Here is a 25,471-nt window from a genome sequence, read left to right on the forward strand (position 1 = left end):
TTTAAAAAGAAGTTTTAGGGCACCTTTAATGTATATTCATCAGTCATCTTTTACACATTCATGATTCTTCTGATCCCTTTCTCTTTTTATTCAAGATGATGTCCCAGTTCATTCAGTATGTTCATGAATGAAATGTCTCGCTTGGATAGTGTTCAGCAGAAATTTGTTCTATTTAATTTGTCTATTAAACAATCTAATTTGTTTTGTACATTCAAATAATGAAATGTTCCTTCACACTTTGGATGCTGTTTGTTCATATAAATAAATATATATAAATATATATATATATATATATATATATATATATATATATAAATATATATATATATATATATATATATATATAGTCAGTCTTTGAAGGCATTAAAGAGTCACACGTTTGAAAACACATGCACTGTATCACAAGCTCATGTATCATATATCCTTTCCTTCCAAGGTGCATGCAATTTTTTGGCATCCAGGCGTCTGGTGCCCCGGGGCCTTGCAGGATCATAATCCATCCTTGACATAACAACACAAGTACCTCGTGAGCCGCAGACACACTTGAATTATTCAGGGAAACTGAGCTCAGCTGCTTACAGAAACAAATTAGTGTGTTTGATCAAGGAATCTGATACGCTGATATAGATCACTTAACATGACGCTGATGTTCAGCATCAAATATGAGGATTTATAGTGCATTCTACCCACTATTAAAAAAAAAAAAAAAACTTTTATTTTTATATCATATACATGATGTACTGGTTATATAAGTGGAAGCAGCATATAAAAGGAGAAAGACTAGTGAAGCGAGTCTCTATCAGGTTAAATGAAGGCATAATGATTCCCAGAGGCAGTGAGGGGATGAGGAAAACAAATTCCTATTAAGGTCAGTTTAATTCTCAAGAGATTACTTTTACAGCTATTTGGGTTACTTGTTTTATCAGAAATTATTGATTATTATTCATTATAATATCAATAATTATTACTGTAATTAGGGCTCTGTTTACTCCTGGAATTAAGATCTGTTTTGGTCGATCGGATCCCAAGATAAGATCATCCAATTGTGATCTGACTGACCAAAATTCATCTTAATACCAAATGTAAACAGTGTTTTAACTATTTCCCAGTGGTTTTTTTTTAAGTTACCAGCTTCTTATTAGATTTGAGACAAGCAAACGCCGTAAGACAATATTATAAGTGCCCAATTTCTGATTCTCCCGACTAGAATAAGCCTGTTTTCATCGAAAAATTGTTGCATGTAAGCCTTAGAAAATCCACTCAAAGGAGATACTGTACATGCACATGCTCAGTTCACAAGGAATTTTGAGTGTTAACAGATGCTTAACTGTAGGCTCGGTATTTAGAAATGGCAACTCAGGCAAACGGAGGGATTTCTAGAGTTACATCAAGATTTTTGGGAAAAGAATTATTAAAATATTTTAAAGATTTTTAATTTAATTATTAAAAATAACTATTATTATTATTATTATTAACAATTGCTCTACAGTTTCCATTTCATGGCAGTGTCTGTGGGCATTTTTGAAGGGAATACTGTACTTACTGTGTAACCACTGACATCATCTTTAATTTCCCTGGAAATAACATAGGAAATGTGCATGTGTAGACAATGAACATATTTACAACATGTCATATATGACATGATATGCCATATTCACAACAACTGTGTATACAGGAATATCCTGATGTATTCAAAGGGTTAGTTCACCCAAAAATGAAAATACTGTCATTTATTACTCACCCTCATGTCGTTCCACACCCATAAGACCTTCGTTCATCTTCGGAAAACAAATTGAGATATTTTTGTTGAAATCCGATGGCTCAGTGAGGCCTGCATAACCAGCAATGACATTTCCTCTCTCAAGATCCATTAATGTTCATGTGAGTACAGTGGTGCAATATAAATATCATAAAGCGACGAGAATATTTTTTGTGCTCCAAAAAAACAAAATAATGATTATATAGTGATGGGCGATTTCAAAACACTGCTTCAGGAAGCTTTGGAGCGTTATGAGTCTTTTGTGTTGAATCAGTGGTTCAGAGCGCCAAAGTCACATGATTTCAGCAGTTTGGTGGTTTGACATGCGATCCGAATCATGATTCAACATAAAAGATTCATAACTCTCCGAAGCTTAATGAAGCAGTGTTTTGAAATCGGCCATCACTACATAAGTCGTTATTTAGTTTTTTTGGTGCACCAAAAATATTCATATCGCTTTATAATATTAATATTGAACCACCGTACTCACATGGACTGATTTAAATATGTTTTTAATGGATCTTGAGAGAGGAAATGTCATTGCTGGCTATGCAGGCCTCATGGAGCCATCGGATTTCAACAAAAATATCGTAATTTGCGTTCCGAAGATTAACGAAGGTCTTACAGGTGTGGAACGGCATGAGGGTGAGTAATAAATGACATTATTTTCATTTTTGGGTGAACTAACCCTTTAAGGTGTTGCTAGGTTGTTGCTAAGGTGTTACTTATCTGCCCAAGTGCCCAAATGTGTGCATGTTATAACCTTTTTGAAAAGTCTACAGGGCTGAATTTCGGTGCGAGATTGCGGGTATGGCGCATAAATGTTCCTCCAAACATTTATGCACTATAGCCTGTAAGTAAATTGACATTTTATCAGCAAACCAGAAATTAGAAAACTTTCTGTGAGGCATAATTTCAAAAACAGTGTGAGTGGTTCAGCTATACTCTCAAAATGCGCAAATGGCTTCACATCACCACAGTGACGTGACACGCTCTCAGCCAAGACACGCACACATAACACCACCTCTCAAACAGCATGCGAGTGTCAAATTGAGGTCCTTTTTATGGGCTTAAGGCTGATTTATACTTCTGCATCAGACCTACGCCAGAGCCTCTGTGCCGTAGGCTATGCATCTGTTTTCATTTATACTTCTGCGTCGTTGTCCGTGTCGACGTGCGTGCAGACCACTAGGAGGCAGTGTCCGCGGTCCTGTTGAGGATCAAGGCAAAAGCCAAAGAAGAAGCAGCTCATCATGTATGTTGTCGAGAAGCTTACAACTAGAAGCGGCAAATAGGTAACGACTTTTGTTGCAGTTTGACTGTATGTGTCCCCTGAAACAGAGTGATTTTTCATTCATATGGAAGTTGAAAGTGCTCGCTCTTCTCCGAGTGCTCCGCGCCAGTTTTTTTGACCTGAGGGAGGGGTTCTAGCAGACCAATCAGAGCGCTTGCGGTCTGCGTAGTTACATTTTTGAAAAGGTGCACATCAGGCTACGTCGTAGGCTACGCGTGGTACAAACAGCCTACGCCATAGCTACGGCGTACACTCAACACAGAAGTATAAATCAGCCTTTAGTGCTCTTAAACTGTCAAATACACACAAAATTATGGCAAAATGGCCTTCTTGGGGAGTATTCGAGTTGAGCACTCGAGTGTTTTCTTAAACAAAATTCAGGCCCTGCTATTCTAAAAAAATGCCTCTAATATTTCCTGGAAAATGTATTAGATGTTATGTTTTGCTGATTGTGTTCCTCTTGGGGTAAGCAGAAGGATTTGTGCAGCTGTAATAAATGCAGAATTAAACTGAACATAAAGAGCATAAAGGCCAGTACTTATGTGTACCTACTTCAATCTCAAATCCTCTGGCTCTGATTTAGACATTATGTAGTAGTCATAATGGCTGAGAGAGAATACAATCCTGTCAGAGCTGAGCTGAGAGTATACTACACTACAAACATTCAAATGAATAAGAAAAGTTCAAATTGTGAATTATGCACAAACAATTATGTACATCTTTACCACAAATTCCCATTTCTTTCATGCATTATTTTGGAGTTATGAACTTTGATGCTGGGATAGGATCCCCCTGACCCTGCATATAAGACAAGTGTTTGGAGAATAGATGGACCATTATGATTTTTTTACTTATATCATCTCTCTTCTGTCAAATGAATAGACTGAACAGACAATATTTGTCATTTTTGCATGTTATAACGTTTTTGAAAAGTTTAATGAGATTTAGGGTGCGTTCACACTTGTCATATTTGGTTTGATTAGTGCTCTGTTAGTGCGGTTCATTTGAGCCTGTGTGAACGCTGCCATCTGAACCATGGTGCGCACCAAACAAGTGGACCGAGACCGCTGAAAAGTTGGGTCTCGGTCCGCTTCCAAACGAACTCTGGTGCGGTTCAAATGATATATGAACTCAACACGCACCAAAGACATTTAAATGAACCAAAAACAGGAAGATGAGACCCTAAAAAGTACAGAATCCTAATGCATATCAGTTTTCTCTCGTCGCGGGTTTGCCTATCACAGGCATCATGTGCGCGTTTCCAGATCATTTGTGTGTGACGGATGGATTCCCGCCGTTGTTTTCACTTTTACACATTTTATAAGCTCTTCACAAGTTCCCAGCTGGCCAAAATACCATCATATGCAGGTTACGCACAAACAACAAGCGCATTTATCTCAACGCACAGCACTGTTTTGGCTTGTTTTGTAAGTTCCGTCTCAAAATAGGCAATACGTCAAACTTTAGGTTTGGTATCTTTTGGTAATAAAATTGCCAATCTGAACGCTAATCAGACCAGGACTACATTTTTTTTTCCTTCTTTGGTCCAAGCCAAACAAACTGAACTACAAGTGTGAATGCACCCTTACAGTACCCAATAATACCCATTAATGGAATATTTTTATTGTTTTGGAACATTTCATTATGTTCTTACACTCAAAACACTGTGGTTGAGTAAGTGTCTAGTATGAATAATGCCATGCTGTGATATGACACAAGCCCACTCCGCTTAAGTCCACCCACATACAGCACAGCAATCACACAAAACACTTGAACCAGCCCTTCTGACTTCATGTACCAAACACATGCAACCACATACAAAATCTCAAACACAAACGTGGCTTATTTATATCACGTGCCTCACATTCACACACCAAACCTCCAAGTTGGGCTACTGTTTGACGGAGTGTTGTTTCCCCTTAACAGAGAGCACACGTGTCATGTTACCCTTTCAGGCAGAGATTATCCACAATAATGCACATCATCATCCGTGTGCAGTACATATCTCACATTAATGTCACACACACACAAATCGGTCAAACGTTTGGAATAATTTAGATTTTTCATTCCAGTCTGAAAATTTTATCTTAACCCTATTCCTGGCCCTAAACCTAATCCTACCCATAAATTATCCCTAACATCAGAGGGTTAAGATAGATGAATAACATTGATGTAGAAGCACCTAACCCTGGTTGTAAGCCTAATCTTGACAGAAACGGTAAACTTGTCCCTCAAATCTGATTGGTGGATTGATGTTGTTCCAGGATCAACAAAGATGCTGATTCAGGAACATAAAATCACAGTGACCGGGTTAGGATACAGTATTTAGGATATACTAGCTCAGTATTAAAACAAATTCTCTGCAACAATAGAATGTCTACAGACCTGCATGAGATCAAGCTTTGGTCAGCCTCAGCTCAGCATGGACTCATATCTCTTTTCCATATTTGACATACATAGCATTATGATCCCTAGAACATTATTCAGCACAGGAAAAACATGACAAACACATTCTATGATTCCTTGGCTTTTCACTTAATTCCAAAGATGTTCAAGAAGTCTAGGCATTATGCAAGCCATTCAAGCTCTTTCACAAAAGAGTCAGCAAAATTGGAAGTACACAATCTGGTGCATTTAGTTTAATCAACAGAAATTACTTAAAGGTGCAATATGTAATATTTTCTGTCCGCTAGAGGTCACTAGAGGCCTATTCATAACAAAGGTGTAGCTTGATGACGGCAAGTTTGAGTGCGGAATCTTGGGACATGTGGTCTTAACTTCACAGCTGGTGCAAAAGAATAGGGATAGGACTCGGGAAGAAATCATGGATCCGATTATTAACGTTACTGTAGTATGAAGCAGAGCAAGACGAGTGTTGTGGGAGCTGAACGAGGCCGCTGGAGTGATTGCGCAACACACGCCTCACGAGCAGCTGAACTTTTATTATGCCACAGTCACCTTTTCCAGTCATGAGTATGAGGTAACGCAGCTCTGTTTATCATATTAGATACATTTGAGTGTGTTGAAAATGTTTTTAACATTACTCTGTGCGTTCACTCGACAGCTGCTGTGAGACACTGTTACACACTGCAGTAAATAGATTGATTTTAGAATATCATATTAAATATTGGATGGCTTTGTGTTGATAAATGGCATGCAATTAATTTTAAAACATATGATGTAGAAAATTCTGTATTACTGTTACTAAAAATAAAGCTGCATCTGATTATGCTATGTTAGCTACTTGACAAAATAGTGTTTTTCTCTAAGGCATGGTAAAGCATGGTACTCGCAAAAAATCAAGAAAATTAGATTTAAACATTAAGACTAAATGTGTTGAGCTATATAACAACAATTAGTTTTATGTCTATAAATATATCAAAACAGTTGTTCCCTTGTCTATTAAAACATTTAATATATTAAAGCATCTTTGGGTTTTCCATGGTTTCTACAAAATAAAACCGGAAACCGAGGGTAACGCAGGTATGACGCAATTGACAGGCGACTCCTCACACGTCTTGGTTAAAATTGCAATTTTCTCACGATTTACAAATAGTTGCAAACATTTGGGATGTTGTAAGTACTCAAGTGAACAAAAAATATAACACTGGCCTAGTGGTTTTTGGATATTTTACGGCAAAAATCGTACATATTGCACATTTAAATATCAAATGAGTTATTTAGAAGGGGGCATCCACATACTTTAGGCCATGTAGTGTAGATCATGTGCAAATGTGTTTCCTAAAGTCACGTCGATAACTATCAGTCACGCATCCCTTAGAGGTGAATTCCCACCATTCCATTGGAGATTTCCCATAAAGCTGACTTTAATCTGCTTTGCATCATTAAATGGAGGTTACATTAATGCTGCAGAGTCCTAGGAAAATAAGTCCATGTGGACACTGCCATTTCAATCTTAATATAGATTACACAGCTCATCTGCCCTCCATAGGCACATGTAGGCGGCAATAGTTGACAGGCTTGGCAGAGCCAGAGCACTCTGAGTCATATTCATATCGAGTGTTGTTTTTTTTCCACAGCCTTCTCAAAAGCAGATTTGTGTCCACTAGAATAACAAAGTTAAATACATAAATGAGAGGATTCTACAGTTATTTGTTGTTTTGTCATTGTCTCTCATGGACAGCATACTTCAGTTTGCAAACATGTCGTAGAGTGTTTTTTTGTTTGTTTGTTTTAAAGTTAAAGCAGATTGAGATATAACTTGTTCAGAAAGATTTGAACAGTTGTATGGTGCCACCTAGTGGCATTAAGCAAAACTTTGATAGACAATGTACAATGTTTATGGATATTAATCAATTACTACTACAAATTATAAATAAATTGGTTGCCTACAATCATATTTTCATCACCTTATTATTATCAGTATGAGTAGCAAATGTATAGACCTGATATAAGGTTGTAATTTGTCATATTGTCTCTAATTAAAAAGTTAATTGTCATAACATATAGGCTAAAAAAAATCTAAAGTTTTTAAGTTTTTAAAATATCCCGACTCATAATGCCAACCAATCAGATTGGAAGTTGTGATTTTAGCCAGCTTTTCCCTTTTTTATGTGCAATATGCAATATTAGGTGGTCAGTGTGAGACAAGGGGCGAAAAACAACATTACATATATGTAATTTTACAATTAATATAAATAATCTCATTCAACGTTTTCAATATTTACACACATTTAATGTTGCTGCATTCATCAAGCTCAAATTTTTTAACCCTGTTATTATAAGAAAAGTTATGGTAAGAAAAAAAAAATCAAACAAAAAGTTGTCTTTCATTTAAAGAACACATTTATATTAACAACAAAAAATCAACATTAAGTCACAAACTAACTCCTACTGAGTGAGCTTAATTAAAGCTATCTGTTATGTATACTGGTATATGTTTTATAAGTGTGTCTATTTGTTTTCCGTTTCTAGGTGTGCCTCAAGGTTCGGTTCTCAGTCCACTTCTCTTTTTAATTTACATGCTTCCCATGGGTCAGGTTATTATGGAAGAGGATTAGGGCCAAGCAATAATAATAATAAAAAATAAAAAAAAACATCTCGAGATTAAAGTTGTTAAATTTCGAAAAAAAAGTTGAAATAAAATGTTGAGAATAAATTTGTTAAATTACGAGAAAAAACTCGTTAAATTATGAGAACAATGTTCTCGTAATTTAACGACTTTTTTCTCATAATTTAATGACTTTTTTCTCATTTACCGAATTTGTTCTCGTAATCGAACGACTTTTTTTTTTCGAAATTTAATGACTTTATTCTCAACATTTTATCTCAAGTTTTTTCTTGAAATTTAATGACATTTTTATCATAATTTAACGAATTTGTTCTCGTAGTTTAACAACTTTTTTCTCGTAATTTAATGACTTTATTCACAACATTTTATTTCGACTTTTTTCTCAAAATTTAACGAGTTTTTTCTTGAAATTTAACAACTTTAATCTCGAGATGGTTTTATTTTTTTATTATTGCTTGGCCCTAATCCTCTTCCTTACTATAGAGTGCCTGAATGACACTATATAAAAAATAAATTATTATTTAATTTTGAAGTTTACATTGTATTTTTGCTAGAAAATAATATCAAATAAAACACAATACACAAATAAAATGAGTTTAGATGTTCCAGATGGCTGTAATAGGGCTGCAAAAACTGATACTGTACATTTCTGCTTATATAAAATGAATAGAAACAGCTCATACAATATTTACTTTGGTCTGCTAAAGGTTAAACGTCTCCTTTAGCTAACCCATCCATCCATTTTCTAATCCGCTTGTCCTATTAGGTTGCAGGGATTCCGGAACCTATCCCAGCATCTTGGGCCATAGGCACTTTATTAGCTGACCATTTGTTGAAAATGAAAAAGAAAAAAAAAATCCTAATTTTGTAGGAGTTTCAGGCCTTGTTTTGTACCCTATTGATGGAAAGTGCCAGGAGCTCAGTGGATGCTGTAGGCTTTAGTGGACATGTGGCTTCTGTGCTGTCAGAATATTTATGTGCATGTATCCACTGAAGCAGTGTAAACTAACTAGAATACCCAGTGAAGCAGAATTTGACCACAAGAGTCTCATGAGAGAGAGAGAACTATGTATATTTTTTACCTGTTTGATGTGGATCTTTTTGACCCATTTAAATTAAAATCTGGGATTGTTTACAGTTAACTTGAGAGGCACTTAAAATCGAGACTGACCATATTAACAGTCTTATGTCTATGGTTTGAGACTTTTTTTCCCCCTGTTGTAACCAAGGTCATGACAGTGTCATTTTTTTCAAGTGTTTTTGATGCAGATAATGTGGCAATTGACCAGGTAGAAAAGATACTTTTTTTTTTACAGGAAAAAAAATCTTCAATCACATTTTACAACACCTATTGTAGACTGACTCAAAAGCACTCTCCTTTGTCCCCTCTGGCTGCTGGAACAGCTGTCCTCATCCAAAAGTGAGGGATTTCTCTTTCTTTGGAGATGAATGAGATGACAACATTGTTTTCTTCAGACTCAGTGACCTGAGAGCAAGTGAATAAAGGAGAAATACATTACAGTACTAAAGTGCCTGTGTGAAAACAAACCAGGAACGAGACATGAGAGAGTATGTGTGTAGACAGAAAATGTGCAAAAATTGTATCTTTACACTCTAAAAAAGATGTTTTTTTAGGGTTCTTTATACATACACTGCCCTCCAAAAGTTTGTAAACGCCCTAGAAAAGTGGGGTTTTGGACAATATTGGCATGAAACCTTTTTAATTTGTGGTAATTTTGCACTGATAAGGGACAACACAAACTACGAAAACATATTTTATTATATAACAGTTTATACATAGAATAAACTTAAATTTTCGATTCATCAAAATATCCACCATTAGCAGCTATCTGACCTAAACTGGGTTCTAATTGGTTCATTGTATTCTAAACATAATTGGCAATCAATTGTTGAAGCTATTAAAGTGTGCTGACCCAAAAATCTTTTACAAACCTTGGCCAAGTTTAAACCAGTAACCAGGCATCACAGCTGGCAAAGGGGCATATCTGACTTTGACATGTATATATTGCCATTATTATGTAATAAAATGAAAATTATTATTGCTGGTCTTCAATGATAATGTCAAATTACTTTGTATTGCACCAAAAAATAAGGATTTATGCTGATATTGTCCAAAACCACACTTTGCAAGGGTTGTTTCCAAACTTGCAGTGTAATAACATCTATTTAGAACCATATTGTCCTAAAGAATCTTTTTTTTTAAATGGTTCATTGTTTTAGTTAGAGTTTAGTGTTTAGTCTAAATCTGTCATAAAATCCTTTTATATCCACCTAATTGTTGATTTTCTGGAGCACAACCAACTACTACACAGATGTCTACACTCTCAACAGGTATATCCTTCTTCAAATGTCTATAAATGTTAACTATTAAATTGCAACTGGTTTGCTCAATCAATCATCACTCAATCAGTTTTCTCTTTTCATTTTTTTTAACAGAACACGTAAGTGTGACCAGCTTTGTTGAATTGATAATGCTTCTCTCCTCTTTTCCACTAAGCAAGTAAGTGACAGAGAAATTGAATTCATGATTCATATTATTGGAGTTTTTAATTATTACTTGGGTTTATGCATAAATATGCCCAGTCACAAAAACATTAAAAATATCCCATGACTTTTTACACTTTTCCTTTTAAGATTGTGGAGGGCTCACATACTGTCCATTCGCAATTGTTACTTTCAGTCTTCATAAAATTAATTGCTTTTACTTAACAAATGGAAGTCACACACTGCAACTCTAAACTCATTTGTGTATTTCTACCCAGACAGATGGTGTAACACCTCACAACCTCATTATCTGCAGAGAAAAACTACCACTCAATTACATCAGAATACACACATAATGAAAAATATGAAGATATCATAGAGGATTGTAAAGGCATGAGAAGATACTGGAACTTTGCGTTCATTACATTTTTTATTTATTTATTTATGTATTTTTTCATGATCAATGTCAATTACCATTTATTAATAATATAATAATAACTGTTGTTTTAGCACTGTGGTTTTTGCTACAATTTTCCCATGTCAATAAAAGTACCTAATTGACACAACTTGCTTTTTTATTTGATTTTTTGTGTAATACCCTAATAGAGGCTTACAAGGTATTATAAAACTAGGCAGATTGAGGGGTAACAAGAATAATATTAACATATAATTAATATTAATGAAAATAAACTATTTAAAAAAAAAAAAAAAAAAAAAAAAAAAGGTTCTTTATAACACCATAAAATATATAAGTTCTATAGCACTTTTAAAGCATGGTTCTTTATGGATTTTTGTTGTTTAGCACCAAAAAGGTTCTGCTATTGTTACAAGCTGAAGAACCCAAATCAGGTACTGTTTAGAATTATTTTTCTTGAGAGTGTAGGGGTACAACAGCTTGTCACTGGGGCAGTACCTTTTATAAAGGGACATCTTTGTACCTTATTTACAAGTTAATAGTAATACCTTAAGGGTACTTGTAAGGTACTAAACTTCACCTTTTAGGAGTAGATAAGGTATAAAATTTGGATAAAAGTGTCTGCAAAATGAATAAATGTAAATGTAAAGTTGTCCATTTAAGAGTACTACCCCAGTAACTAGCTGATGTACCCCTAAAGGTATCATTTTTGCACATTTGTTTCTGAAAGTGTAAAAAAAAGGTGAGATTCTTAGTGTATTCCAGTTCATTGGATATTGTTCATTAAACCGGAGAGCAGACCACAAGACCACATTATCTGTTGTCAATTTCATATTGTAACAGCGTAAAATAATTATTTTTAGTGGCAGTTCCCAAGACCGGAAGTGCCACCCATATTTTAAAACAAAAGAGCGCAAAAACAGCGCAACTTTTCTGTCATGGTTCTGTCACATTGGTCTGTTTATTCTTGGTTTGGTGACATAGCTCTGACACTCCAATTGTCTTGTCATGGTGTGCGTGCAGTTCTGAGTTCGCTCGGGCCGTGCGCTGTTTTCTTTCTACATGACTTATTTTGTGTGCGGAGCGTGGTGTGCGGATTTCTTGCACCAGTTTGGTTTTGGTTCTATGTTGGGATTCGGACAGTTGTGCTACGTGTGTTTGTCTTCTGTTGTGAGCGCATGGGATGAGCATTCACTCATTCTCTGTGCACTCTGTCCTGTTGTGTTAGCATGTGGTTTCAAAGTTCTCTCAGGCCGTACGCTCTTCTGTCTGCGTGTGTGTTGTGTTTGGTGTAGCATGCGGTTCATGTTTATTTCATGTTCATTGGCCATGTGCTCTTGTTTTTTGTCTTGTTTGGTGTGAGAACATGGCTTTCGTGATTATTTCGTTGTGCCATTTTCTCTCCTGTCTATTGTCTAGCCCAGCCTTCTTGTTTTCTGATTATTGGTTAGTTTGCCCCACCTTTCCTCCCTTGTTACCTGCTTTGTTTGCTCCCTATGTATTCTCCTTGTGTTTTCAGTCCTGTGCCAGTTCAGTGTTTCATATTTACCCATTGTGTCTAGCCCTGTGAATCCTTGCCCGGCCTTGCCTGCCCAGTCCTGCTCCCATTGTTTTCCCCTAAGGGATTGTTTTGTTTGCTTTTGTTTAATTATTATTAAATAAAAAGCCCATTGTTTCTGCATCTTGAGTCCTCCCCTCATCCCTTCTTCCAACCCTGACAGAATGAACTGGCCTACAAGAGGACTCAGCAGACAGTTCTTCCTTTTCCCGTCTCCCCCACCTGGGGCTCTGCTAAACAGCACATGGTCCACCACATTGAGCAACTCTCCCTCCGCCAGAGGGAGACTGATGTAAGAGACTTTGCCTGTGACTTCCTGTCTGCAGTTGATGAGGTGGACTATAGCAACAATGCTCATTTAAAGGAGATTTTCAACAACTGCCTTAGAGAGCCCCTCAGCCCTGTGGAGGGCTGGAGCACCTGATGTTTTGGGACTTAATCACATCTACCATTGTGGGGAACTGGAGTCCCCACTTGTCACGGAGTTCCCTTACACTGACTGTTTTCCCATTCCACCTTTAGTCAGTGGAAGCCCCAGTCCTTCAATGACCCGTAAATGGAGAAGGAGGAAGAAAGTATCTGCCTCATCTGCCACCCCTTCAGAGGCAGATGAACCTGCTGCAGCAACTCTGGCTTGGTTCCTGTCCACTTCAGTTTTCCCTGAGGAACCCTTGATCGCTGCAACACTCCCTATGGAGGCAGAGTCTCTTGCAGTCTCCCCAGCGATGCTTGTCTTCACGTCGCACTAAGCAGAGGAGAAGGAGGCCCTGACAGCAACATAGTGTCGGCACAGATCCGGCCCACATCTGTTCCGCATGTAATCCACATGTACCAGATGTGGGCCTGATCTGGTCCACACTATGTTGCTGTCTGGGGGGTTTCTGCCGATGTCTCAAGTCCAGTGGTCCTAGAGGACCCGAAGCCACCTGCTCAGCTTATCACAGGCACAATAATATAAGCTGGAATAGCTTGCCTCTGTATCTTAGACTTTTACCTACATTAGGTTCTTTTAAAAGAAACCTGAAATTGTATTTATTGGAGTTGGCATTTGGCTCAACGCCTTGAGTGAACTAAGTGGGTATCTTTTTTTGCCTATGATGTTTGTTTTATTTTGCTTATTTATTTCTCCTTGTGCTGTTGGTCTCCCCTTTCTAATTATTATTGTACAGCACATTGGTCAACCTGGTGTTGTTTTAATTGTGCTTTATAAATAAAACAAACAAACAAACAAGCATAGAAGTCATCACAGAGCACTTGCTCTCACTGCCATGGAAGCAGCACTCAAGCTTGCTGTCCTGCCGGCTCCGCCCTTGCTGCCTCCCCTGCTGGCTTCTCCCAAGGTCCCTGCATTTCCTTGACCATCAGCTGGGTCTCCAGGGGCCCTATTTTAACGATCTGAAACGCAAGTGTCAAAGCGCGAAGCGCAAGTAACTTTGTGGGCGGGTCTCGGCGCTGTTGCTTTTTTCCCGGCGGGATAAATGGCTCTTGCGCCCGGCGCAAATCTAAAATGGGTTGGTCTGAAGTAGCTTCATTATTCATAGGTGTGGTTTGGGCGTAACGTGAAATAAACCAATCAGAGTGTCATCTCCCCTTCCCTTTAAGAGCGAGATGCGCTCGCGCCATGGCGGATTGATATTTACATGACGGAATTTGTTGGCGGAAAAGCTGAAATTGCCTGTTAAGTGGCCAGTCAATCTTTCAGTCGTCTGCGTTGGATGCAGGCTTTCAAATAGCTCAGCGCGATGAGTCGGTTAATATATATGTGTGTGTGTATTGGCACGATTGTCCAATTAATTAGCCAATTTCATTCATGATTATTTGTAATAGCAGGCTGAACTGAAAATAGGTAGCCTAATTCTAATACATGCAATTACTATTCATCATTACATTTTTATATTTATGTAGCCTACACAATAATATTCTTTTACACTGTAATCCTTTTGTTTTTAATGTTTGGCATGTTTGTGTGATGCGCATCCCTGTGTGTAATAAGCAAAGTCAACGCGCACTGTGAGCCCAGAGGTGCAGTTTCTACCAACGCGCTCTAACAAAAAAATATTGCGCCATTGACTTTAGACTAGGTTTTTTCTGGTCAGTGGCGCAGTTGTTTAATGGAACAGCAAAATAGCACCAGGGATTGTTTGCGCCGGAACACGCCTCCTTTTTTGCGCTGAACCGCCCAGGGAGCGCAAGTTCATTCACTAGTTTAGCGACGTGCTTCTGTGGAGGGAAAAGCGCGCTTTGCGCGGGTGCAAAATAGGAATGACACATGCGTCGGTGTACAAAGTCAATTGCGCTGGGTGCAAGATAGGGCCCCAGATATGCCAGAACTCCCTGGTCTGTCCATCCCCCGGCTTCACTCTGGCCCTCAGCCGGGACTCCAGACCCACTGGAGCCATCCTGGATCTTACCTTCGGCACCGCCCTGGCTCTCTGACAGGACTCCAGAATTCCAGGCTCAACCCTCCCATCCCTCCCTTGGTATCTGCTTGGTCTCCGGAGACTTCCTAGGCTTGGTTCCCCTCCCTCCTTGTCTCTGTAAATTGACTCCTCCCACTCTCTTGTACTGTCATGTGGGTGTGAACAGATTTAATTTAGGCTTTTATTCACATATAAACATTAATCAAATCACACATCAGTTTGCATGTTCGCTTGACATTCAAGAACCAATGAGGTTCATTCTTGTGTGTTATGCAGCACGTTTGAGCTTCCTCAAGAGGTTTGTTCTCATGCATCAAGCAGGTTCAGTTGAGCTTCTGTTTATGTTCGTTTGTCAATGTTTATATGTGAATACCATAAAGTCATTGTGTCTCTTCAGAAAATTTGGACTATACCGTTAATTCATATGGGTTAATTTTATAATCTTTTTATGAACTTTTTGAAGCATCAAAATAGTTGCATAGCTGTCAATGAAGAGACAGAAATCGCTCAGATTTCATTTAAATATCTTAATTTGTATTCTGAAGATGAACAAACGTCTTATGGGTTTGGAACAACATGAGGGTGAGTAAATGATGACAGAATTTTCATTTTTGGGTGAACTATCCCTTTAATAACTTTGGTAATTCTCTCCAGATCAGCTGAACCACCTGGGGGTGGAGTCGCCACTCTCCTGGCAGCGCAGCTCGTGATAGCTCATCGGCCACACGGTTGGGCACACCGGAGACATGAATGGCGTGAAGCGACCTCAGATGCTTCCGACTCCACAGGAGGAGATGGCGGGCGAGTTGCGACATGCGACGGGAGCGTAGACCACCTTGACGGTTGATGTACGCAACGGTCGCAGTGTTGTCCGTACGGACCAGTACATGCTTGCCCTGAAGCAGGCCTTTGAGGCGGCTCAGAGCAAGGCGTACTGCCAGCAACTCGAGGCAATTGATGTGCCAATGCAGATGGGGTCCCGTCCAAACCCCTGAGACTGCATGCCCGTATTACATGGCACCCCAGCCGGTGGCAGAAGCATCTGTGAACACCACAGCATGCCAGGACACCTGTTCTAGGGGCACTCCTGCCCGAAGAAACAAGGGGTTCGACCACGGACTGAAGGTTCGGCGGCACTCCTGAGTGATTGGCACCCGGAATGTGCCGCGCTGCCACGCCCATCTCGGGACTCGGCCGTGAAGCCAGTGCTGAAGCGGTCTCATATGAAGCAGACCGAGCGGTGTTACAGCCGCAGCAGCCGCCATATGCCCCAGGAGCCTCTGAAAGAACTTCAGTGGGACCGCTGTCCTGCCATTGAATGTATTCAGGCAGTCCAACACTGACCGAGCACGTTCCTCTGTGAGGCGTGCTATCTGCTCGACCGAATCCAACTCCATACCGAGAAAAGAGATCCTCTGCACCGGGGCGAGTTTGCTCTTTTCCCAGTTGATCTGAAGCCCCAACTGGCTGAGGTTTCTGAGCACCAAATCCCTGTGTTTGCACAACTGATCCCGGGACTGTGCTAGAATGAGCCAGTCGTCAAGATAGTTGAGAATGCGAACACCCTGTTCTCTCATGGGAACAAGGGCTCCCTCCACGACTTTCGTGAAGACGCGGGGAGACAGGGCCAGCCCGAAGGGTAGGACTCTGTACTGATATGCTCGACCTTCGAACGCGAATCTCAGGAATGGCCTGTGTCGCGGAAGAATTGAAACATGGAAGTACGCGTCCTTCAGGTCAATCGCTGCAAACCAATCTCGGGGACGGATGCACTCGAAAATGCGTTTCTGCGTGAGCATTTTGAATGGTAGCTTGTGGAGGCTCCGATTCAAAACTCGCAGGTCCAAGATCGGTCGTAACCCGCCGCTTTTCTTGGGTACAATGAAGTAGGGGCTGTAGAACCCCGACCTCAAATCGGCTGGAGGGACCGGCTCTATCGCGTCCTTCGCCAGTAGGACTGCGATCTCCACATGCAGGACAGGGGCATCGGCATCTTTCACTGTAGTGAAGAGGACGTCCCTGACCTTGGGGGGGGAAGCCGGGCGAACTGAATCGCAAAGCCGACCCTGATGGTCCGAAGGAGCCAGCGAGACGGACTGGGGAGCGCTAACCCGGCTCGCAGAGACCGTACAAGCAGGACCAAAGGGACCACCGGTGTACCCGCAGCAGGGCAGCGAGGTGGAACACAGGGACGCGGCTCGGGGGGCTCTCTTTGTGAGGCGGCCCGAAGCGGCGTCACAGTGTGCTAGGCAACACTTACCTGGCTCCACGGATGGACAGAGGGAGCAGTCGAGGCTTTGGCTGCCCGCTGCTCGCTGCTGTCCGCTGGCGACAGAAGAGGGGGATGAGAGTGGTGAGGTTTTTCTCCTCCCACTGCTCTCCAAACCCTCTTCAGACCTGGAAATGGAGGAACTGCTCTTTAAAATTTGGGTACCGCTGCCTCTTGGGTCAGTGGCGGAACAGAAACAAACCCAATAAAGGATTTACCACCTGGCCCTCCTCCAGGGGTGGAAGAGCAGCCCCACCCATCTCTGGGTCGCCCGTCTCAGGGGTGATTCTCACCAACCAGTTAAACAGCTGCAGAGACGGGAGGCGTCATCTCCCCGCAATGGATACAGCAGAGCCTGCTGGGCCGGAGTTTCTTGCAGGGGACGACACCCTTGGCGTCGAGCAGACTGAGGGGCGGCCCAAGAGGAACTCAATGGTTTGTCATGGGAAGCTCCCCGATCCGCTACTAACTGAGGAGAACTGCTGGGCTCAGTCCTCGACAGTGTCACCGAAAGGCCACCTCGTAAGATAGGAGGATTGAGAAAGCATTTAGCTTGACAACCTCTCACACCTCACAAGGTAAGCCAGGGGGCACTTCTGGACCACGGAGGTGGACATCGTCTGGCTGAGGGCCTGCACCGTGACTTTGATCACGGTTAGTCAACAAGCGCAGCTCAACCCCAGCACAGAACTACCCTCATGCAAAAAGAGTGCCTTGGCCTCACATGCAGGGTGGGTGTGGTCTGTGTACAGCCACCCCATCCAAGAGGGTAGTGAGAGAGGAAAAACTTATGCAGATTGGCACCTTTGGCATTCCATATTTATGGCACCAATATACCCCCATACTGCCAAGTTTTCCATGCACATCTGGAAGACCCAGGAAAGCATGGCTGTAAACTCTGAATCTGAGTCAGCATAAGCACACACCATTACAGTGGGCAGCGTCACCCTCATTTCCAGAGCATAACAGCACTCTCTCCGATGCTGCAATCGACGTCTGTCCCTCAGCTGGAGCTCTAAATGAAATGCTAGGTTCCCCTATGAAAAGGACCAGCAATCCAATCCAGAAACTGCACAGCTTGCAATGCGCTAGAGAGGGAGGGGCCCTAGGGGGTTGGTTCCCCGAAGGAACCCCTCAACCTCATGTCACCCAAGCAATATCAGCAAAGTAGACCTCTTCTGGTGCACCAGAGAGGGCGCTACAATGGAGATTACGCAAGGGAACCGCGCATCTAGAGCGCCTAGCGAGCGCTGGGTTGCCGTGACAACCCGCGCTGCAGCCCGGCAGCTCGACGGCACACGACACGCAGAGGAGCGAGAGGTTTGCTCTCGCTGATCTCCACGGTCTCCCAGAGTGTCGGGCAGACCCGTGGCTGTGCTTTTACACACAAGCGGCAGCTGGCCAACAACAGAGGGGACTCAAGCTTCCCGGAGAAAGAAGAGTCACGACCGGCGTGTCGACGTGATCATGTTCTCATATGAAAACATGAACACCCACGAACATCATTTCAGCACGCGCCCAGACATGCGAAACGGTGATCGTGGCCGTCAGTGAGGACAGGAACGATCGTATCCAGAAACACAAGTAGGATGTCGTCTTTAAAAAGACGCGAATCTACTTGTGTAAGCTCTTTCAGGGACTTTACTCTTTTAGAAGTGCTGAAGCACGCAGGGGAACGGCCACCGCAACACAGACAGGGATTGTGTGCAGCCTGTCATGTGCTTTCTCTCTCTTTGAAGGCGCTCACTCTTACCAGCCGTAAAAACGGCTTTTCAGCGCTCAAAAGCGCACCGTACCGGCCGTGAGAACAGCCTTCTGACGCTGTCAAACAGCTATTTGCGCAAAAACGGCAAACTAAACAAAAACAGAAAAAGAGAGGACTTCGACCCCGCTGCTGTGCTGTTCGCCCGCACTCGGAAAAAAAGAGAAGTTCAACCAAAAAGCTTGACTCGTCTTCTAGCAGACACTCGCTTGCAGAGAACAGGAACAAACACCGTTCGGCTCCGAAGCGAAAAGCTGAAGATGCAACGCACCTGCTGCTCATTATATACCCGCGCTGCGAGGCGAGCAGCTGATGCATATGATTGCATGCCAATGTGCATTGGCTCGTTTTAGTTACACTCGAAGTAGATTGGCCTCTCTAGCGAGATTCCTATTCGTCGGTCTGTCCGACGTACGTCGAACGTGACCGACTGAATGGGAAACAATGTTATCAGTACGTATTTGTTACATCAATGATTATGAATATTCATGGTATTTATAAAGTTACTTGGATGGTCTGGTTTCTGAGGATGATTGGATAGTAGTTGATGAGTGGTGTTTTTCCTGTGCAAAAGTCACATTCACTGCAGTGCTAAAGTACTATGCATGGTTGCCAGGGCATTGCAGTTGCTAACGTGTTCTGACTACTCATCATTGTGTTTCTGTGTGATTGCTAAATGTTATTTTTAAATAGGTTGTTAGTGCATTGTTATGTGGTTGAGGGTGTTGGAAGTGGTTGCTAGGGAGTTGCTTATTGGTCTATTGGGGTTTGTCAGATCATAAACCTATGTACGGTTCTAATTGTGTGGCTTGACCAACCGAAGATGCTTAAAATGAACCTATTGTAGTATGGCCATGTATAAGAACATGAGGCAGACAGCAGAAGCTGCAGATCAGAAGTGTATCAATGAGTGACTGGGGTATGCATGCGTGTCCTCGATGGATCGGGCCTGCAGGCCTTCTGCATATGCTGCACAGGATTACACTGATCCAACTTAATACTTAAGACCAAGGCATCATTCATAACTGCAGCCACCATCTGGCACCGCTGCCCACCCGACCAGCCCACCGGATTAACTTTGAGGAAGATTCCAAGAGCGGGTGTATGCCACACTCTCTAATACGGGGTCAGCATCAGTGTGTGCTGCTCGGGTGGGATTCCTGTCACACCAATGACTAAGTGCTTTAATTGCAGTCGCGGTCACTGCACTTATCCGTCGCAAACCTGCACTGATCTGCACTGACAGAAAATCAGCTAGCCAGTAAGAGACTGTTAAACAGTGGGTCAGAGGAATGCTATATTTTTGTAGGTTTGAGTCTTTTTTGAGTATTTTTGTACTGTTAAAAAATATAATCATATTTTTAAATTGAAAATTGCATGAGATGAAAAGACTTATTTTCAGACAATTTATCTTAAGTTTATTATTATTATTATTATTATTTATTATTATAATTATTATTTCATCATTAGATATCTTGGTCAAATCTTGGTCCCTTTTCATTCTTCAATGAATAATTGTATTTATTTATTCAATGTATTTTACAGATCATGTATATGAAACTCTGCCTACGAAACAATCTATATGTCTACATGTTCAGATACTGCATACCTGTGATTAATATTAAATATTTGGAAGGTTTTATTTAAAAGATGTATATAGGCTACATCTTTAAACATGAGCAAATACAAGCTTCATTGATGGTGTTATATTAAATATCAAAATGTGTTTAAAAAGGTATGCATGTATTCTTACACACGTTGGGTTTTCATGTTTTATGGGGACTTTCCAGAGACATAATTATTTTTATACTGTACAAACTATATTCTATCTCCTAACCATAAACACAACACTCACCAGTGGGGGAAGATGCATGGGCATTAAATTGCATTATTTTAACGTTATGTTTAGTTTTTACCTAAAACTTACCCTGTTCAGATGGTAATACACAAATATGGACATGTCTATTCAAGCATTTCATACAGTGGGCTTAAAGGATTAGTCCAGTTTTAAATAAAAATTTCCTGATAATTTACTCACCTCCATGTCATCCAAGATGTTCATGTCTTTCTTTCGTCAGTCAAAAAAAAATTAAGGTTTTTGATGAAAACATTCCAGGATTATTCTCCTTATAGTGGACTTCAATGGCCTCCAGACATTTGAAGGTCAAAATTACAGTTTCAGTGCAGCTTCAAAGGGCTTTAAATGATACCAGACGAGAAATAAGGGTCTTATCTAGCGAAATGATCTGTCATTTTCGAAAAAAAAAATACAACTGTATATGCTTTATAAAAAAAATGAATGCCTTGCACGTGCTTCCGCTTTCCGTATTCTCCAAAACGCTTATGCTGTATGTCCTACGCCTTCCCTGTTCTACTTATGAAAAAAAAAAAAAACGAAACTGGCGCCACGTTCGTTTTGTAAGTAGAATGTTGTATTTTTTTTCAAAAATGACCAATCGTCTCGCAATGTCTTGTTCCCCTTCTCAGGGAACCCTGGTTACATGCGTAACCTGAGACGTTTTCATTTACAATAAAAAAAAAAAATCCTAAAATTCTGCATTAGTAGTTTACTTATCATGCCATCAGCACACACACTCAAGCTCCGGGGCTCTCCGGAAATAATCATTTCACACAGCCTGTTTTATTAAGTTAGGAGCTATAATTACTATTAAAGTATGAGATTTTAACCTGTGCTAACAAACATTTATTATTGGAATCTATTTTAAAGTTGCATATTTTAAGAATTAACATAATAATAATTAAAGAAATGTGTTTTTCTTTTTATTTCTCTGTCACAGATTCCAGAAGAGGAGCCATAATCATGACAACAGATTCTTCAGACTCTCTAAACACCTCTGCAGAAAACCTGTGCCTTCGATCAAACCCTGTGAATCAATCGTTTTCTGGACATTTATGGGACCAACATATGATTACTGATACTCTACTCCTGACAGACACTTTTTTGAACTGAACAGGTGACATGTAAAGCCATGGAGTCCAACAAATCTGTGTAGAACATAAATCATATTAGAGGAAATCCTATGTGCAATATTAGTCTATTTTAGAGTGAAGTTCATTTCTAAGTAGATTTTGGATTACTATGGTGGTTATTGGTTTATTTTTGTAAAGCTTTTTCCTGATGTATATTTTTCTAAAATAATAATATTCTCCAACAGAGGAGACACTTCTGAACACCTTTAGATAAAATAGTGTTAGGCAAAGAAAATGCCTCTTCTTAAACAGGGGAAAAGCCATAGTACCTCTCATCAACAACAGTGATCATGTTTAGAATGGCATTTGCTGAATTTGTGTCACCCTTACATATGTGTGCCCTATAATTTGATTTGCTGTATATTTGAGTGATTTATTAATAAGAATAATCTAAAAAGCATAATTAGCAAAGTTATATAATTCATTTACTTTATTTTGGATTATCTTCTTCATTTTTTTTTTTTTTTTGCAAATGTGGAGAAGATATTTGGATCCGATGTTTATTTGGTAAAAAAATTATGGTGATTTTGCTTATTATGATTATGTTTCAAATTGACAAGCTTTTATTGATTTTCTTAATGTGTGCTTTTTGTGTTTGGGTTTCAAAATGCACATGATGAAATATCTGAATTTCATTTTATTTTATTTATCTGGGTCTAAATGAAGAAACAAGAACATAGTGTTTTATATTGTACTACACTAGCAAATCAAAATATTTCACTTTGCTGTTGTTAACAAATGTTAAGTCTAATAGAAAACCCTTACATATACATATACCACAAGTATGCAACCTTTTCTCCCAAAACCATTTGTGCTTCACATCATTACCTTCAGTGACAGACATGTTGATGACAAATTGACGAGGGAGCTCTGATTTTCATTACTTCTCGATTATAATAATAATAGTAATAGAATGTTTAGAGAATATATGAATTAAGTTGAATTATATGTTTCAACTGTAAAATAAATAAAGTCATGCAAGCTTGCCTAATGCTGAAGTTACAGCAAAAAAACGTCAACTATGTTACTCAGTATATTAATTATAGGTATAGATCACTATATATTTTATTGTCATTCATTCAGTGTTGCGGAACAAAATATATCTTTAAGCTACAGATTAAATAATGTTCAGATTGTCAACTGTCATGTGACCCTTACTGTCAGCTGTGTTACCTTTTGTACATTTTTTTTTAATATTGTCAGTGACTTAAATTGACTTGAAAATGCTGCTTCAGTCATGCTATAAAGTGCATTTTATATCCCCACAGGTAGGACTTTTGCATAACAATCTCAAAAGTATGAAACTGATATATACTGTAGATTTATAATAAAACATGTTGCTTTACCTACTAATACTGATACCCATGATGAGAATATAAGTTCATCGAAATCTTTTAACATCTGTGTCACAAGACCCCAGATGCATTCCTTGATATGTAACAGTAAAGTATACTGCTATTTCCTCCATATCCACATTGATGTCTATTTAAGAGAAAGTATACTGAGGCTTTGAAATACATTATGGATTATTTCTAAATGCTTGATTACTTGCAGTAGAGAACATTTGTTTCATTTAAGCTGCTGTCTTTAGACTGTTTGGCCAGGATGTGGCTACATAAGGATCCAGTACATCATCTTGGATGAAGTTTTTTCTTCTTCTTCTTCTTCTTCTTCTTCTTCTTCTTCTTCTCTTCTCCTTCTCTTCTTCTGATGTCCATGTTATGACACATTTTTACAATATTCACACTATTAAACCACCAACATGAAAATGTGACACACTAAATCATGATATTTATTTATGTATTTATTTATGAATGATTGGTTGATTGATTGGTTGATTGAAAGAAAGAAAGGTATTTTTGTACTCTGGCTACAGTAGGGAAATATTTATTGTTGGATGAAATGGCACAAAATGTTTGGAGAAAATTGATCTAATTTATCTGAATCAATGTATTGTTTTACAAAATCATACAATCATGTCTATATAAACAGTGCTTTATTTATTTGTTACTTCAGTCACATGTCTTGGTCAAGTGTTGCTTATTCTGTTCTGTTATGAGGGGTAAATATCTCAATAAAATGTCAAATCTGTCATTGTCCTAATGAGCATGTTGTTTATATGAATTGTTGACGAGTTTGCTCATTTTTCATCCTGTCACTGAATAGAGCGTTGTGAGAATTGTATAGATCTGAATCATTTTCCCCAGAAACCCTTAGCAAAGCAGCCAAATTGGTGTAAAGCTATTGTCTACATAACTAGATTGTTTCGCTTTCCTTTATTGTGTCACTGTATGTTCACAAATATTCTCATTTGTTGAAATGTAGATATATTCGGAATATCAAATACGTGAAATAAAGTAAAAACAAAAATAAAGGTTTTGCTAATATCATGGAAAGAAGGTCTTTAATTGAATGGATAACATAAAAAAGTACAAAAAAAGACTTAGAGAGATAACAGATTATCATAGTACATTAAGCAGCTCCTTATAGATGCAGAGTTTAACTTTGTGAGCACAGTTTTTGCTATTAATATAACCCTAACCCTCTTTTTTTTAGTTTGTGTGGAACAAGATACAACTTAGATGCTCTTTATGCTAGATTTTTACATGATTAGTTATCTTCTATAGTGTCATTTTTTTCTTTATACTAAATTAAGTTTACATGTATTATTATTATTATTATTATTATTATTACAGATATTGATTTGCTGCCACCCTGTGGTCGCAATATGTGTGTATCTTGGGTGAGCATAATATACTTGACTTTACAAATACAGTATCTCCCAGAAGTGAGTACACCCCTCACATTTTGTAAATATTTATTATATCTTTTTCATGTGACAACACTAAAGAAATGGCACTTTGCTACAATGTAAAGTAGTGAGTGTACAGCTTGTATAACAGTGTAAATTTGCTGTCCCCTCAAAATAACTCAACACACAGCCATTAATGTCTAAACCGCTGGCCACAAAAGTGAGTACACCACTAAGTGAAAATATCCAAATTGGGCCGAAAGTGTCAATATTTTGTGTGGCCACCATTATTTTCCAGAACTGCCTTAACCGTCTTGGGCATGGAGTTCACCAGAGCTTCACAGGTTCACACTGGAGTCCTCTTCACTTCCTCCATGACGACATCACAGAGCTGGTGGATGTTGGAGACCTTGCGCTCCTCCACCTTCCATTTGAGGATGCCCCACAGATACTCAATAGGGTTTAGGTCTGGAGACATGCTTGGCCAGTCCATTTCCTTTACCCTCAGCTTCTTTAGCAAGGCAGTGGTCGTCTTGGAGGTGTGTTTGGGGTCATTATCATGTTGGAATAATGCCCTGTAGCCCATTCTCCGAAGGGAGGGGATCATTCATGGTTCCCTCAATGAACTGTAGCTCCCCAGTGACGGCAGCACTCATGCAGCCCCAGACCATGACACTCCCACCACCATGCTTGACTGTAGGCAAGACACACTTG

At 39.6% G+C, this 25,471-nt stretch overlaps 1 protein-coding gene across 1 annotated transcript in view; it reads left to right on the forward strand.

Annotated features, from left to right (window-relative positions):
- The window catches only part of LOC137024639 (potassium voltage-gated channel subfamily A member 5), a 43,040-nt gene extending 20,700 nt beyond the window's left edge, over window positions 1–22,340 (forward strand). Inside the window, exon 2 of the mRNA XM_067392415.1 lies at window positions 21,813–22,340. The gene's annotated coding sequence lies outside the window, so the exon portion shown is untranslated. The remainder of the gene's footprint in view (window positions 1–21,812) is intronic.
- The last annotated feature ends 3,131 nt before the right edge of the window (window positions 22,341–25,471 follow it).

The sequence above is a fragment of the Chanodichthys erythropterus genome, chromosome 8, assembly GCF_024489055.1.
Source record: "Chanodichthys erythropterus isolate Z2021 chromosome 8, ASM2448905v1, whole genome shotgun sequence".
Lineage (NCBI taxonomy): Eukaryota > Metazoa > Chordata > Actinopteri > Cypriniformes > Xenocyprididae > Chanodichthys > Chanodichthys erythropterus.